This window comes from Salvia miltiorrhiza, chromosome 1, assembly GCF_028751815.1.
Source record: "Salvia miltiorrhiza cultivar Shanhuang (shh) chromosome 1, IMPLAD_Smil_shh, whole genome shotgun sequence".
NCBI lineage: Eukaryota > Viridiplantae > Streptophyta > Magnoliopsida > Lamiales > Lamiaceae > Salvia > Salvia miltiorrhiza.
The window spans coordinates 20,965,532-20,980,918 of record NC_080387.1 but is presented as its reverse complement, the minus strand read 5'-3'; positions in this window follow the sequence as shown (position 1 = coordinate 20,980,918).

Genomic DNA, 15,387 nt, shown 5'->3' with positions numbered 1-15,387 from the left:
GATAAAGATATCCTGAGATCTCTGCATTTAATGTGGCTGTACTTTGTGAGTACGTGGCTTCCTCTGAACGTTGGAAGATCAGTCCTAGGAGGAATGTTCAATTGATACTTGACTTTAGTATCAGTCCATTGCGCGCATTAAGTAATCAGTCTTCAACTGATTCTTCAACTGATACTTCAGTTGGTATCTGCAGTCTTCAGTCTTCAGTCCTTCGTTCTTCAGTCTTCAGTCTTTAGTCTTCGACACCGCAAGCTAAACTAGAACCGAACTCTAACACTTGAGTTCAAAGTAATTCTAGTCTATTACAATTAAGTCCTATGAATTTTGGTATCATCAAAACAAGGGTTAGGATATTCCACAAGGTTCTCAACAAATGTTTACTTAAACAAACACCTTTGTACTGAAAGATAGTTTTACTGATTTGAAAGGCGAGCTTCAGTTGACAAGATGTGGCGACTGATACTGAAACAGAGGTTCAGTGGGTGACTTCAGTTAATCGAGCTGATCAATTAACTTCAGTCCAATTATGGATTCAGTCATAAGTAAAATAGAGTAGAGTTACTTATTTAACTGACTATCGAAAGATTGATCAGTTAAACTTATAACTCTAGTAGCGGAATATTAAACTTAGTGAAATAGCCTTGAAAGATTTTCTTCACTGTGAATTCCTTAGTTACTATTTTCAGTTAGTCAGTATTATAGAAACATAGATATGGCAAATACTGAATATAAAAGCAAGTAAGAACACAAGGAATTTTTACGTGGTTCGGAAATTAACGTTCCAACATCCACGGCCAGAACAGATCTGACAATCACTCTGGGCATATGCTTACGGGTGCAAAGCAACCTGTAGTGATAAGGAAACACCTTACAGCAACTAACTCACTAGGTTGAATTTTCACACTTAGCTTGCGGGTGCTAAGTAACCTAACTGTTTAATTTACTGGTACTAAACAATCGCTGAGCTTGGTCTAAGTCTCAAGCTCGATTACAAACACTCTTCTCACTCTTTTGAAAAGGGGGTATTGTAATATACCAACTAGGAACTGAGTACAGAATCTCAAGTAATCGGTAACTAGGCTAGTGATTTATCTATGTGAGAATACTAGTTACAATAAGAGAGTTTAAGTAATCAGTGAAACTGATTTTACAACATTTTAAATCCTCTCTTCATCGATTCAATGCTTAAAGAATATTAAGTTCTATTTGATTTTTTGATGTAGCATTAGCATTGGGAGTTGAATCGGAATCTTTTCTTCTCTCCTCTCTCTCTCTCTCTTCTTGAGAGATCATCTGAGCTATTTATAGGCGTCTCTGAGGAATAGATCTGTTGGCGGAGATCTTCTTCTTCAAATCCTACCGTTGGGAGATAACGTCTTTTTTCTGGCTCAGGTACAAAGACATCTTCTTTTAAAGTCAATGCTTCTGACTTCTTCATTAACTGCGGCGTTTCTTGGAAGTTATTAATGTGCCCTTTCTTTCTTCAGTCATTCTTGATGCATTTTCTTTAGTTAGGAGCTTTCAGTTGAGTCTGCATCTCTGGTGTGTTCTGAACTTGTGTGCGTCCTTCAGTTGAGCAAATCTTCAGTCGAGCTGACATCTTCAGTTATCTTATATTCACTCCAGTCTAGCTATCCAAGAAACTCAAACCATCATTAGCTAGAATGTGTCTTTCAGTGGTTTTGGTATCATCAGAACATAGGATTGGATATTCTTTTGTTTCCCAACATCTGTCATTTGGTTCGATGCACCATAATCTGTATCCCTTAGTTCCCTCTGGATATCCCAAGAAGACACATCTCTTTGCCCTTGCATCAAGTTTATCCTGTTTGATATGTATGTAAGCCAAACAACCAAAGGTTCTTAAGTACTTGTAGTTTACACTTCTTCCACTCCACATTTCTTCTGGTATTTGATGATTAATAGCAGCTGATGGGCTTCTATTAATCAAATATGCAGCTGTAGCCACAGCTTCTCCCTAAAATACTTTCGGCATCCCAAAAGAAAGCAGCATACATCTTACTCTCTCTAGGATTGTCATGTGTTCATTCTCTCCTCAACACCATTTTGTTGTGGGTTGTTTGGAACAGTAGTATGCCTTTTCAGCCCTTTCTCTGCACAATAGGCCATGAATTCATTTGAGAGAAATTCAAGGCCATTATTTGTTCTTAAGCACTTAACTGATAATCATTTTTCTACTTCCACTGACTTACACCAAATTTTGAACTACTCAAAAGTTTCATCCTTGGTTTTTAAAACATAAAGCCATAACTTCCTTGTGAAGTCATCAATCAAAGACAAGAAATACCTGCCTCCTCCCATGGTGTTGGTTCTGCTCGGACCCCAGAGGTCAGCATGAATATAGTCCAGAGACCTTTCTAATATGTGTACTCCTGTTGGAAATGATTGCTTCTTACTTTTGCCAAGAACATAATATTCAGAGCTTTCTATCTTGAAAGTTGCTCCTTCATTTATAGCTCCTTTCTTAGACAAAAAATTCAGACCACTTTCACTTAAATAGCCCATCCTCTTGTGTCATATCATGTTATAATTGCCAGATGCAACAGCTAATTCTCGAACTTGAGTTTCACCATCAAGATGATACAATCCATTCTTCCTTGTACCTTTCAGCAAAACTGTATCTCCTTTCATAACCAGAATAGCTCCTAAATTTGATTTAAAATCAAATCCTTTCTTTTCAAGAATTCCCAAAGATATTAGGTTCTTTCTAATCTCTGGGATGTACCTGACCTCTGTGAGGGTCTTAGTTGATCCATCATTCAGATGAAGCTTTATGCTCCCAATGCCTTCAACAGTGCATGACTGGTCATTTTCTAAAACCACAGTTCCCATATAACTTTCTTTGAGATCAATAAACCAATCTTTGTGTGGAGACATATGGAAAGAACATCTGGAGTCTAATATCCAAGACTCTCCTGCAGGTGATCTCATGATGTTAAGAACCTCATGATTTTCATTTTCTTCAGCCACATCTACTGTATCTTAGCCCTTTTCTACAGGTTGTTGTTGCATGAATAGCAATTCTTCTTTATATGGCCGGGCTTTTTGTAGTAGAAACACATTTTAACATCATCACTTTCAGCCTCCTATCCTTTATGTTGAAAACCCTTCTTGGCTTGAGAATTACCCTTCTTAAACTTTCCTGATTTTCCTTTCTTGACATTCAAGCTTTCATGTTGTGCATTCGGCTTGGGATTTGCAGATTTGTGCATCTCTTTATCCTTTAGCACTCCAATAACATCATCAAAGGTAACTTTCTTCTCTCGTCCAAAATGTATAGCATCTTTTACATGCTCATAAGATTTGGGTAAAGCATTCAATAGCATAATCGCTTTATCCTCATCTTCCATAGATCCATCAACACTCTCTAATTCATCCAATGATTTCTAAAAATCATCTAACTGCTCATTCAAGTCTTTTTCCTCTAAGATCTTGAATTGATAGAGATGCTGCTTGACATAAAGTCTGTTGGCAATCCCTTTAGACATGTAGAGTGAGTTGAGCTTGTTCCATACCTTCATAGCCGTATCCTCCTTTGCAACTTCGCGAAGGATGCGATCACTTAAACATAAGATAATCGCACTGTGAGCTCTCTGATCCAAATCTTCCCGATTGACCTTCGATTCGACATCTCCTCCGGCTTTAAGCTTAGAATCATCATTGATCTCCTTCAGAGCATCTCCTAGTCCTTGTTGTATTAGCAGCGCACGCATCTTAATTTTCCATAGTGAAAAATCATTTTTCCCATTGAACTTTTCTGCTTCAAATCTGGTCGAAGCCATTGTCGTGAGCTCGATTCCTATAGACGACGCCAAATGTAAACAAGAAACCAAAATTCGAAACAGAAAATAGAAATCGAAGAAGGGAAAAACAGGACACGCGATATACGTGGTTCGGCTATGAAAGCCTACATACACAGAGGGTCAGAAAAATTCCTTTCACGATCAATCGCCGGAGCTAACGCAAGAGTTACAGTATACACGAGCGTACTCTTAATCTCAAGAAAACAAACCCAAGATTACAATGTATCACACCCCATGCTCAATCTCTTTCTCTTTAGACTTGATGAAGAAAAAAGTAAATCGAAAAATAAAATAAGCTACAACCCTTAACTAATTCTGGAGCTAATTAACAGAATAAAAACACTAAACACCAAAACGACGTCGTGCTTCATAACAGCTCCTAATAATAACAACAGAGCCCTCCAAGCAATAGTAATTGCAGCAACATCCCCAAAGAACATAATCTTTGCAGTCACTTCGATCCACATGAAACTTTAGAATATTGTGTATTGGCCTAGTGGTAGACCTGAGGTCCTAGGTTCGAGTCTTCTGTCGTGCGGTCTTTAAATTTCTTTATTTATTTATGTAATTTATCAATATATATATATATATATATATATATATATTCAGTTATGTATCTTATCAATCATGCAAAGTAAATACCCAAAAAATAAAATTTGAATTTGTTTGCTACAAAGTGATGATATGCTATTTGATTTTTTTAGGGAATTAAAGACTAAATTTATTAAATCAAAGAGCGAGTACACCCGTAGAGAGACGGATCAACCACAAAGATTCAGGATTCAATCTATAGAAAAGAGTTAACAAAATCCCTATATATGCATTTGATTCTCATAATGAAATTTAAACACCAATAACCCTTCTATAGCATAATCAATATATATATATATATATATATATATATATATATATATATATATATATATATATAGGGTACTTGTTACAATTACAAATAGTACTGAACATTATATATTAGTTAAACCTATAAGAATAATTGCAAAAAAGAAAAGAAAGAACAAAATTACATTTTAATTGTGATCATTAAGTTTAGGTGATGGACTATTTATCTTTTGCAAATGTTAGGCCCGGAGGGTCTCGAATAGGTGTATGGGGGGGGGAGAATACACCTATTGGCTATTTTTCCCAGTTGAAACGAAACTTTAAATACAAATTAACTCAACCTGTTTACTGAAAAGAGTTTTGTCAAAACAGGGTTGACGACTGATACTGAATACTCGTCAGTAAGGAGTTATCACTTAAGTCAAAGACTTTAACTGATACACGTAAGACTTCAGTCGAGTTTGATAAACAGAGAGATGTTATGAATCTTACTGACTATCTAGAAGATAGATCAGTTAGACTGATAACACACGCAGCGAAAAACTTTTATTTTGAAATAGTCTGTGATATAATTCACGTTGTCAGCAGTTAAGTTTCTCTTTGCAATTAATCAGTTTTCAGTTTAGGAAAGTAAGAGCACAAGTAAGAAGGTAAGTATTGAAAGCTGTAAATAACACAGAGATTTTTACGTGGTTCGGAAAACACTTCCTACATCCACGGTCGGTTGATCAGACCAACAACTTCACTGGGCAAGTGCTTACGAGTGCACTGCAAACCGATGCGTGTGCTTACGGGTGCACAGCAAACCTGAACGTGTGCTTGCGGGTGCACAACAAACCGAGACGACTGAAGATCCTATCTTCAGTACAAACACACTGGGTTGGATTTTTCACTCCTAGCGCGCACTGGGCACTAAGATCTCACGGAGACAAAGCACTGGTCTGAACTCCTTTTCGACACAAACACTCAATTCGGTTCGTTGAAGAGAGGTTTGAAAACTTGCCAACTAAACCACAAAGAACAGGTTCTTTGCAGTCAGTTTTACCTAGGCATTGGATATACAATATTTGCCTAAGTTCTAAGAGAATGTATGTAATCAGCAATGACTGATTTTTGGCTTTGTGATTCTCTTCTTAGATTCAAACTTTGGGGAGGCTTGGTTTTGCTGAGTAACGAATTCAGCAGCGTTTCAGCTTATGTTGTTGAATCGGTGAAGATTGAAGTGATCCTCGAGCGCAATTTATAGGACATGCTTGAATAGATCCGTTGGCGGAGATGGTCTTCAATATATCTTCTGTTAGAGAGTAATTTGAACTTGGGCTGAGGCTTCAATCTTCGAGGTTCCTTGTTTGGTGAGAATGGCTACTTTGAAGAGCAGGAGATGCGACATCTCTGAAAAGGTGATCACCAAAAAGGAATGGCCTCTGCAGAGAAAGGACGATCCTGAGATCTCTGCATTTAATGCGGCTGTACTTCTGGAGTGCGTGGCTTCCTTTGAACGTTGGAGGTTCAGTCCGAGGAAGAATGTTTAACTGATACTTGACTTCAGTATCAGTCCGTTGAATCCACGTGGCGCGCATTAAGTAATCAGTATCAGTCCACTGAATCCACGTGGCGCGCATTAAGTAATCAGTCGAAACTGATCCTTCGACTGATAAGTCAAATATCAGTATTTGACTTCGCCTTAATCGTTACATCAGTCGGCATCTTCAATCTTTAATCCTTCGTTCTTCAGTCTTCAGTCTTCAGAACAGCAACTAAACTAGAAAAAGAACTCTAACACTTGAGTTCGAACAATTCTAGTCTATTACAAGTGAAACCTATTGATTTTGGTATCATCAAAACTAGGATTAGGATATTTCATTAAATTCCCAACAACAAACCAATTAATAAATTAGTTATTTATACAATTTGATTTATATGTATATTAATTAGATGAAACATATATGAATTAAATGAGTGATCACATCTATATCTATACTATATTAAAAAGGCAGTTTCAATTTGAAATCAATTTCAAAATTGTGTGACAATTTTGTAGTTATAATAAAATTGAAGGTTTATGTTTAAACTATATTTTTCTTTGTATTTTCAATTTCTTTGACTTCTTGTTTGTTGTTTTATTTCTTTCCAGAATTGTGAAATTCGATTAATTATAAAATATTTAATATGCACATCAAATTAAAGATCACGATAAGAGCTTTAATTTGATATATTTTATATAATTATTTGATTTAAAATGTACAAATTAATTTTTTTTAATATTAAAATTTTATAAATATCTCTCTCCTCTCTCATCTTTTTGAAAAAAAAAAATGTATTTTTAATTCTTTTTTATTAGTATTTTATTTTTTAACTTTTTTTTCGCTTTCCACAATATCAAATTTTATAATTTAAAATTCTTATTATTTTTTATTTTTTTAATATTCAATTCAAATATATTTAGTTAAAATTAATTTTTATTATATTTATGAGTATGATAATTAAATTAGTATTAGTTTTTATATAAATATAAAAAATAAAAAATATTTTCCGGTGCATTGCACGGGATGCAAATGCTAGTATATATAAAATGAGAAGTAAATGTAAATAAATTCAATTTAAAGGACATAATTGGAATTAGAAAAAAAAAATCCACTATCTAACTTAAAAACTAAAACTGCCGAATTTTTTTGCATCACTAAAACTGCCGAATTAGTTGGTTGCTTTTGTTGTAGAAGTTGTTTAAAATTTTAATTATCTTCCCATTTATCTCATTTTGAATATAAAATATATTTTTATCATTTTCATACTCCTTAAATAAAATATTATGAAATGAGTCTTAATTTACTACTCCATGCTATGTAAAAAATGAATTTAAAATGAGCTACTTATAGTAAATGAAAGTTTTAACATATTAAACTATTTATATTATTTTTCTAGAAACTAGAAACTATATTTTAAACTTCAACAATTTTCTAATTTTTTGAAATTCTAAAATTTTAATTTTCTCAAATTATGTATTCCTATTTATTTTATAGTATTTAAAGTTATTAATACGATTTCCTAAAAAAAAGTTATTAATAGGACATTATGTAATTTATCATAAAATGGTATCATATTATATATATATATAAATATATATATATATATATATATATATATATATATAAAGAAGTGTGTCGATATAAATTTAATTGGAATGATAAAATTAAATTTAAAAAAATGAGGAGTTAAAAAATAAAAATCAAATTCAATATATTCACTTCATGTAAAGATAGAAAAAAGAGTAAAATTTTGAAGTAGCCAAAATGAGGCATAAAACACAATTTGTGGCCACACATTGAAAAAACACAAAATTTGGCCATTTTTATTGATTTGGACGTTTTTACCCTTAATGACGCGGACCGGGTAGGATCAGGCACGCGGGTCGCGTGCCGGGTCGGGTTAGGCACTTGTGGAACTATTAGTGCCATAAGTGCCAAGATTTTACTTTGGTTTTATTTTGGATTTCCGTTAGTGCCATAAGTGCCAACGAAAATTCAAAATAAAACTAAGTAAAATGGTCATTTGGGCACTTATGGCACTAATAGTGCCATACGTGCAGCACAAATACAAAAACAACAACATCATTTAAACCCTAAATGGAACATCTAAACCCTAAATGGATAATCTAAACCCCAAATGGAATATCTAAACCCTAGGGAGAAGTGTGCACTTATGGCACTAATCAGATCAGATCTGATTTGCCGACACCTGGTGCTCCTCCGCCGCTGTCCTCCCCAACGGCACCGTCCTCCAGATCGGCGGCTACAACGACGGCGATCGCGCCGCCCGACTCTACAAGCCCTGCGCTGCCGCTGACGCCTCCTGCGACTGGCAGGAGATCAACCCCACCCTCGCCCTGCGCCACTGGTACGCCACCAACCACATCCTCCCCTATGGCCGGCTCATCATCGTCGGTGGCCGCCGCCAGTTCAGCTATGAGTTCTACCCGAGGAGATCGGAAGCCGAGAGGCCACACAACTTGTCGTTTCTGGAGAGAGAGAGAGGGATCGAAGATGAGAAAGAGAGAGGAGAGAGAGAGAAGGGTAGAATAGTCATGACATACAAAAAATGGCAAAAATTTATGTTTTTTCAAATGGTGGACAAAATTTGATGTTGTATGTTGAATAGGGCCATTCGGCCCTATTGTTTCTAGAAAAAATGTCGTCAGCCGATACCTAAAGGAAACAACTATCGAATTAATTTGGTGTTGAATATATTATTTAAATAATTTATTTCTATCTTTTCTTATTTTATAGATAGAATATTCTTTTTTTTCATTTTCAAGTAATTATATGTTAGATAAAATCTATAATTTATATCTTGAATGAAAGCTCATGAAATGACCTTTAATTTGATATATAATACGTGAAAAATATATTTAAAATAAATAAATTGTGATAATTTGAAGTTGTAATACATAAATTAATTTATATTTATAAACAATAATATTTTCCTTCAAAAAGTTATGATATTTTACTTGGAATTAGAACAAAATTTCAATCTTATAAAATTATCCAGTTATGTATTGAGTAGTGATAATTTTGAGCAAGTTATTTTTGGAACCGCATTTTAAGATTTTTAGTTTTAATTTTTTATTTTTAATATTTAAATTTTTTTAATTATGTAATTATATTTATTTCGAAAAAGACATGGAGTGTGTAATTTTTAAAATTTTATTTTTATTTATATTTTGCATGGTTTCATCTTGAATTATATATGCATCTTAAATGAAAGATTGTGGAAAATCATTTAATTTAGTATGTATTGAATCTGAAATAAATAAATAAATTATAATTATTAAAATTCAACAAAATAAAGGGTTTTTTTACTTATGATATTTTGATTATTATATTTGCATTTAGATTTATTTAATGCATAAAATTTATTAATAGAACAAAATTACATAATATAGTTTAATTTTTTATGATAATGTATTATGTATCTATATATGGTTCTTATTTTATTTTTTATTATTATTTTAAATATATAATCTGTGTGCATCGCACGAGTGGTATACTAATATATATAAAAATGGAAGAGTGTGTAAATAAATTCAATTAGAAGGATATAATTGAAAGTTTACAGTTAAATTATTCAAATATAAATTATCAACGATTTTGTATCATCACACATGTAATATAAATATTCCAACTATCTAATGCTCAAACTAAATTCATGTTTATTTCAAAATTGAAAAAGAACAAATGAATTCACTTATCAAATCAACAGTTAGGATGTGACAAATTATGTTTTTTTTTTGCATAGATTATTTTCTTTTTTGCATGTAAATGTGTTTTGAATGAAATATCAAAATGTATATTAAATAGTAACAGTTTATGAAAATAGGTTTAATTAGATATACGATATTTATGAATTGAATTCGTTATGATAATTTAAATTTTCAACATATTATTTGAATGAAATAACTTTTTATTTTTTATATTTTTCTTTATATATCTGGTTTATATCATTAGCAACTTATTATATAAGTGATACTATATCTATATATAAACAAATGTTATATTTTTGCATAAATTACATTAATTATATTAAAATATTAGATCAATTTGCTAATAATAAATTTGATATTAAAATTAAAAAAATTTAGGTTATACTAATAATTACTCTCTACGCCCACAAAAACAGTCTATGTTTCCCATATAAGGACGTCCACAAAAATTAGTCTCATTATAGTTTTGGAAAGTTTGCATCACATGATGGATCTGATGGATCTTTTTCTTCACTCACAATATAATTAATTATCATTATTTACATTACTTTTTAAGTGTGATCATTTATTCATTCATAATACACTAACAATTTTTATTAGATTTGCATCATCTCTTTCTAGGACTATTTTTTATGGACGAAGAATATATATATATATAGAGGCGCGCTCCAGTGAGACCCTCTATTTTTCGTGTAACATGAGTACAATAAATAAGATATATAATACTAATGAACAAAACGTACATCTAATGAACAAGCTGTATATACCGATGAAAAATAAAAATTAAAAAATTCGTAATGAATAAGACATATATACTGATGAATAAGGCCGTATAGACAGATGAACAATGCAGTATATACTGATGAATAACAAATTTTAAAATATTCTGCTCCTTCCAGGATTCGAACCCTGCGAAAAAAAAATCACACTCCAGGTACAATATCAGCCATAGGATTGATAAAATAAATGCACCAGATCGTGCCCTATATCTCACTAAAATTAGGGGGTCTCATTGGAGCGGCCCCCTATATATATATATATATATATATATATATATATATATATCTTGTTCATTAATATTATATGTCTTATTCATTGTCCTCACTGTTACACGAAAAATAGGGGGTCTCACTGAAGCGCGCCCATATATATATATATATATATATATATATATATATATATATATATATATAGGGGGGGCCGCTCCAATGAGACCCCCTAATTTTAGTGAGATCTAGGGCACGATCCGGTGCGTTTATTTTATCAATCCTATGGCTGATATTGTATCTGGAGGGTGATTTTTTTTCGCAGGGTTCGAATCCTGGAGGGAGCAGAATATTTTAAATTTTGTTATTCATCAGTATATACTGCATTGTTCATCAGTATATACGGCCATGTTCATCAGTTTATATGTCTTATTCAATAAGAATTTTTTAAATTTTATTTTTCATCAGTATATACATCTTGTTCATTAGATATACGTTTTGTTTATTAGTATTATATGTCTTATTCATTGTCCTAGTGTTTCACGAAAAATATGGGGTCTCACTGGAGCGCGCCCCTATATATATATATATATATAATTTATGCGAGTCTAAAATCACAATCATCGCGCATAGCGCGGGAGATACACTAGTATCATATTACGAGTTGATCTGCAAATGAAAAAATTGTATAGAACTGTTAAATTTAGAAATTATAGATTATATATTAAATTATGAAGCATGACATAAATAATTATCTTTGTCACAAATACTCATGTGCAATCGGTAGCACCGTGCAACTGGTTTTCAAAATGATACTACTTCATTCGGAAAATGACACTTGAACATTTTTTAACGACACTACTTCAACATGCAAATGACACTTGAAGATCTTCAAGTGTCATTTGTATGTTAAAATAGTGTCATTTAGAAACCAGTTGTACGGGAGATCCTCTTATTTTGTAATCAATTTTATTCGACCATAGCTACTTCATCGATTTACACATTTTGTTCATTGACTGAAGTTTCAAGACAAATGCACTATCTTATCCTTTCGAGTAGAAAAACCAAACTAGTAAATGCCAAATTATCTTGTACAAGTTCACAATAGAAATTACTCCTAATTAACAACCACGTCAAATTAATTACTAGATTAATTGTTCATGAGAATCACGGTTAATCTATCTATCTATCTATACATATATAAAAGTTGGTCCATCTAGCCAAAAAAATTTCCCGCCCTTTTACTCAATTTATTTTTAAAAAGTTGATCTATATTTGGAAAGTTGACTAATTTATAGGATGATATATATATATATATATATATATAGGGTGTGGTTCTAGAGAGAACTATATTATTTGTGAGAACGGGAGAACCATCAAATCTAATGCATTCACTGTAAAAATTAATGCATTCGCTGTTAAAATTAATGCACTCAAAAAAATAAAAAAAATTGCTGCCTTCAGGATTCGAACCCAGGATCTGCATTCATCCAACAAGATCATGCATCCACCGTAGATCTTGATGATCGAATGGCTGAAAATGGTTCTCCGTTCTTTTTTTATTTATGGTTCTTTCCTGAACCTCTCCCTATATATATATATATATATATATATATATATATATAAGCTGGTCCATCTAGCCAAAAAAAATTCCCGCCCTTTTACTCAATTTATTTTTGGAAAGTTGATCTATATTTGGAAAGTTGACTAATTTATAGGATGATATATATATATATATATATATATATATATATATATATATATATATATATATATATATATATTTATATTCTTAATTAAATGTAATTAAATCTACATTTGAACGACATTTATTCCCATCATCTATATATGAAATTTATATGTAAAAATTTGTAGATCACTAATTTCAATTAAATCTTTTGTGAGAAATATTCATCCAATAAATAAAATTCAAAATATAAATACATATAAATTGCATGGGATCTTGTAGTCATTTGCAAAAGTGAATATTCTTTTTGATTTACACGCAATTTTAGACTATAGATTGTTTTTGAATTCAAGAGAATAAAAAATTATTTACGAACTCGTAGCAATATCTCATATAAATTATTTTTGATTTACACGCTATCTCATAGATTGATTTCTAATTATTTTCAATTAAATCTTTTGGAGATAAACAAAAGAAGGGCTATATAAGGCGGCTATTAATTTTTTGTTGTGATTTTGCAAAGTATGACAAATAATAATAATAATAATAATAATAATAATAATAATAATAATAATAATAATAATAATAATATTCTTACTAATGCTAAACACGACACAATAGATCATCCAATCATATCTCCATAAATCATGACCCACATTGATTATGTTTCTATGTTTTGTCTAACAAATCAAAATACCAATATACCAATCAACTATCAACGAAATTATGAAATACATATTAAGTAGAGTAAGGTATTGATTGGTATGCATGATTAATGGGAGTTTTGTATCATCTTTACAGCTAAACAAAGGAGACGAAGAAGAAGCACTATCTCAGGCATGCATGACATCAGATCTAAGAGAGAGAGAGAGGTGATAGTGTGAAATGTGTAATTTGACAACATTCCATATATATCTCCAAAAAATGTAACAACTTTTTATTATCGTCAAACCAAAATCAACTCCATTATCAAAGCATCTCATTCAATATAATATATTAAATATATAAGTTTCATATATATTTCCCATCAAATGTGTATCCCCGTGGCCTATATAAACTAACTTTTGGTGTGAAATTTTTACTTGTACTCACTTCTTCTTTTGATATTCATCATTTCTCTAATCACAAACATGCCGACCATGTGGTCTTTAGTAAAAAAAAATTGCAACCAAATAATGCCAGATCTGCAATGAATTAAATATGAGGCTATTTTATTTTGGAAGGGAAAGTTCTCACAGACCATAATGCAGGATATCAAGTATTGATACTAAGGATGACACTGATACCAGTTGATCCAAGACTACCGCTCAAGTTTCAACGGCAGCAGTTCCCTATTATTGTTTCTTATGCAATGACTATAAACAATTAAAAGTCAAGGTCAATCACTCTCTCATGTGGGTTTATTTTTTAATAAGCCTATTTTTAGTCACAGTCAGTTTTATGTAGCTATTTCTAGAGTTACAAGTCGAAGGAGTCTGAAAATCTTGATATGTAATGAAGACAAAGTAGATTATTAATTCTACAAATGTTGTATATAAATTATAAAGAAGTGTTCCAAAATTTATAATAATAAGATGACAAGTTTGCAATTGTCTTTTCATGTATTATTATTTTCACCTTTATTTTTAAGCTATGATGCCCGGATTCTTCAAAAATTAGCATGTACGGCGAATCGGATTCTTTTAGGGTGCGATTTTCTCGGATTCTCGTCGGATTCGCACCCGATTCGCCACGTGGCGTATCTTTTAAAACAATTTATAAAAATAAACCGGATTCGCAAATTCCATAAGCGAAATTCACGTATCTCCTGCACGAAAGGCCTACACAAGGTTATTTTGATAATTTTATTTTCAGTTATGACTTATATATTGGACTAATAATATTTGAATCGTTATATTGTTGCTCAATTAACTTATATAATTGAAAAAGCTTAACTTTTGGGTAAAATAAAATGTAAATTACATATAATTAATTTAAGAAAATTTAAATTGTATATATTTTATAAGCATTATATATCATAAAATTTTAATAATTAGATGTATCATTGCCGAATCGCACCCTATAATTTTTAAAAATCCGTATCCACGTACTCGTATCGTATCGCCCCCGCATCCGCACCCCCGTACCTATGCAACATAGTTTTTAAGTAATTTAAAATGTTAGTCTTAAATACATTTTAGCAGTAACATAGTTGGTATAACAATTGTATAATAAAATATTTTAAAATCATTTATTTTAGAGATTATACAAAAGTGTCTTTCAGAATGTTACAATAAAATGCTTATATTGTTCGATGTCTTACTTAATCAGGTATAGACATCCTATGAACTTTTACATAAATGGATGAATTTTAAAATAAGTTATGATATTTTTTATTATTTTATATCTTTATTTTAATTTTAATAACTTTCAACAAAAATATATTCATATTTCTTTTAAAAAATTAGTTAAGCAAAACCAAATTTTAACAACACATGTAATCCCGTGCATCGCACGGAAAAAACACTAGTTATTCTTAATTTACTCGATGCCGGCAGTTGTAAAAGAGGCCATGACCAAATCAAAAACAACTAAAGGTAGTGTTAATTGTAATCGCAATTACTAGTTGATGTAGGTATCATTAATATTTAATCCAATATATATTGACCAATTCAATAGCAGCCCTTGTTAATTAATTTTTTTTTTTCCTTCTAAAAGTCATTTATGGTTCTTAATTTTCGTACATACTCATTGATTATAACTTTATCTGTCTCAGTTCTGTGTATCAATAACATTTGGAAATATGTTTATGAA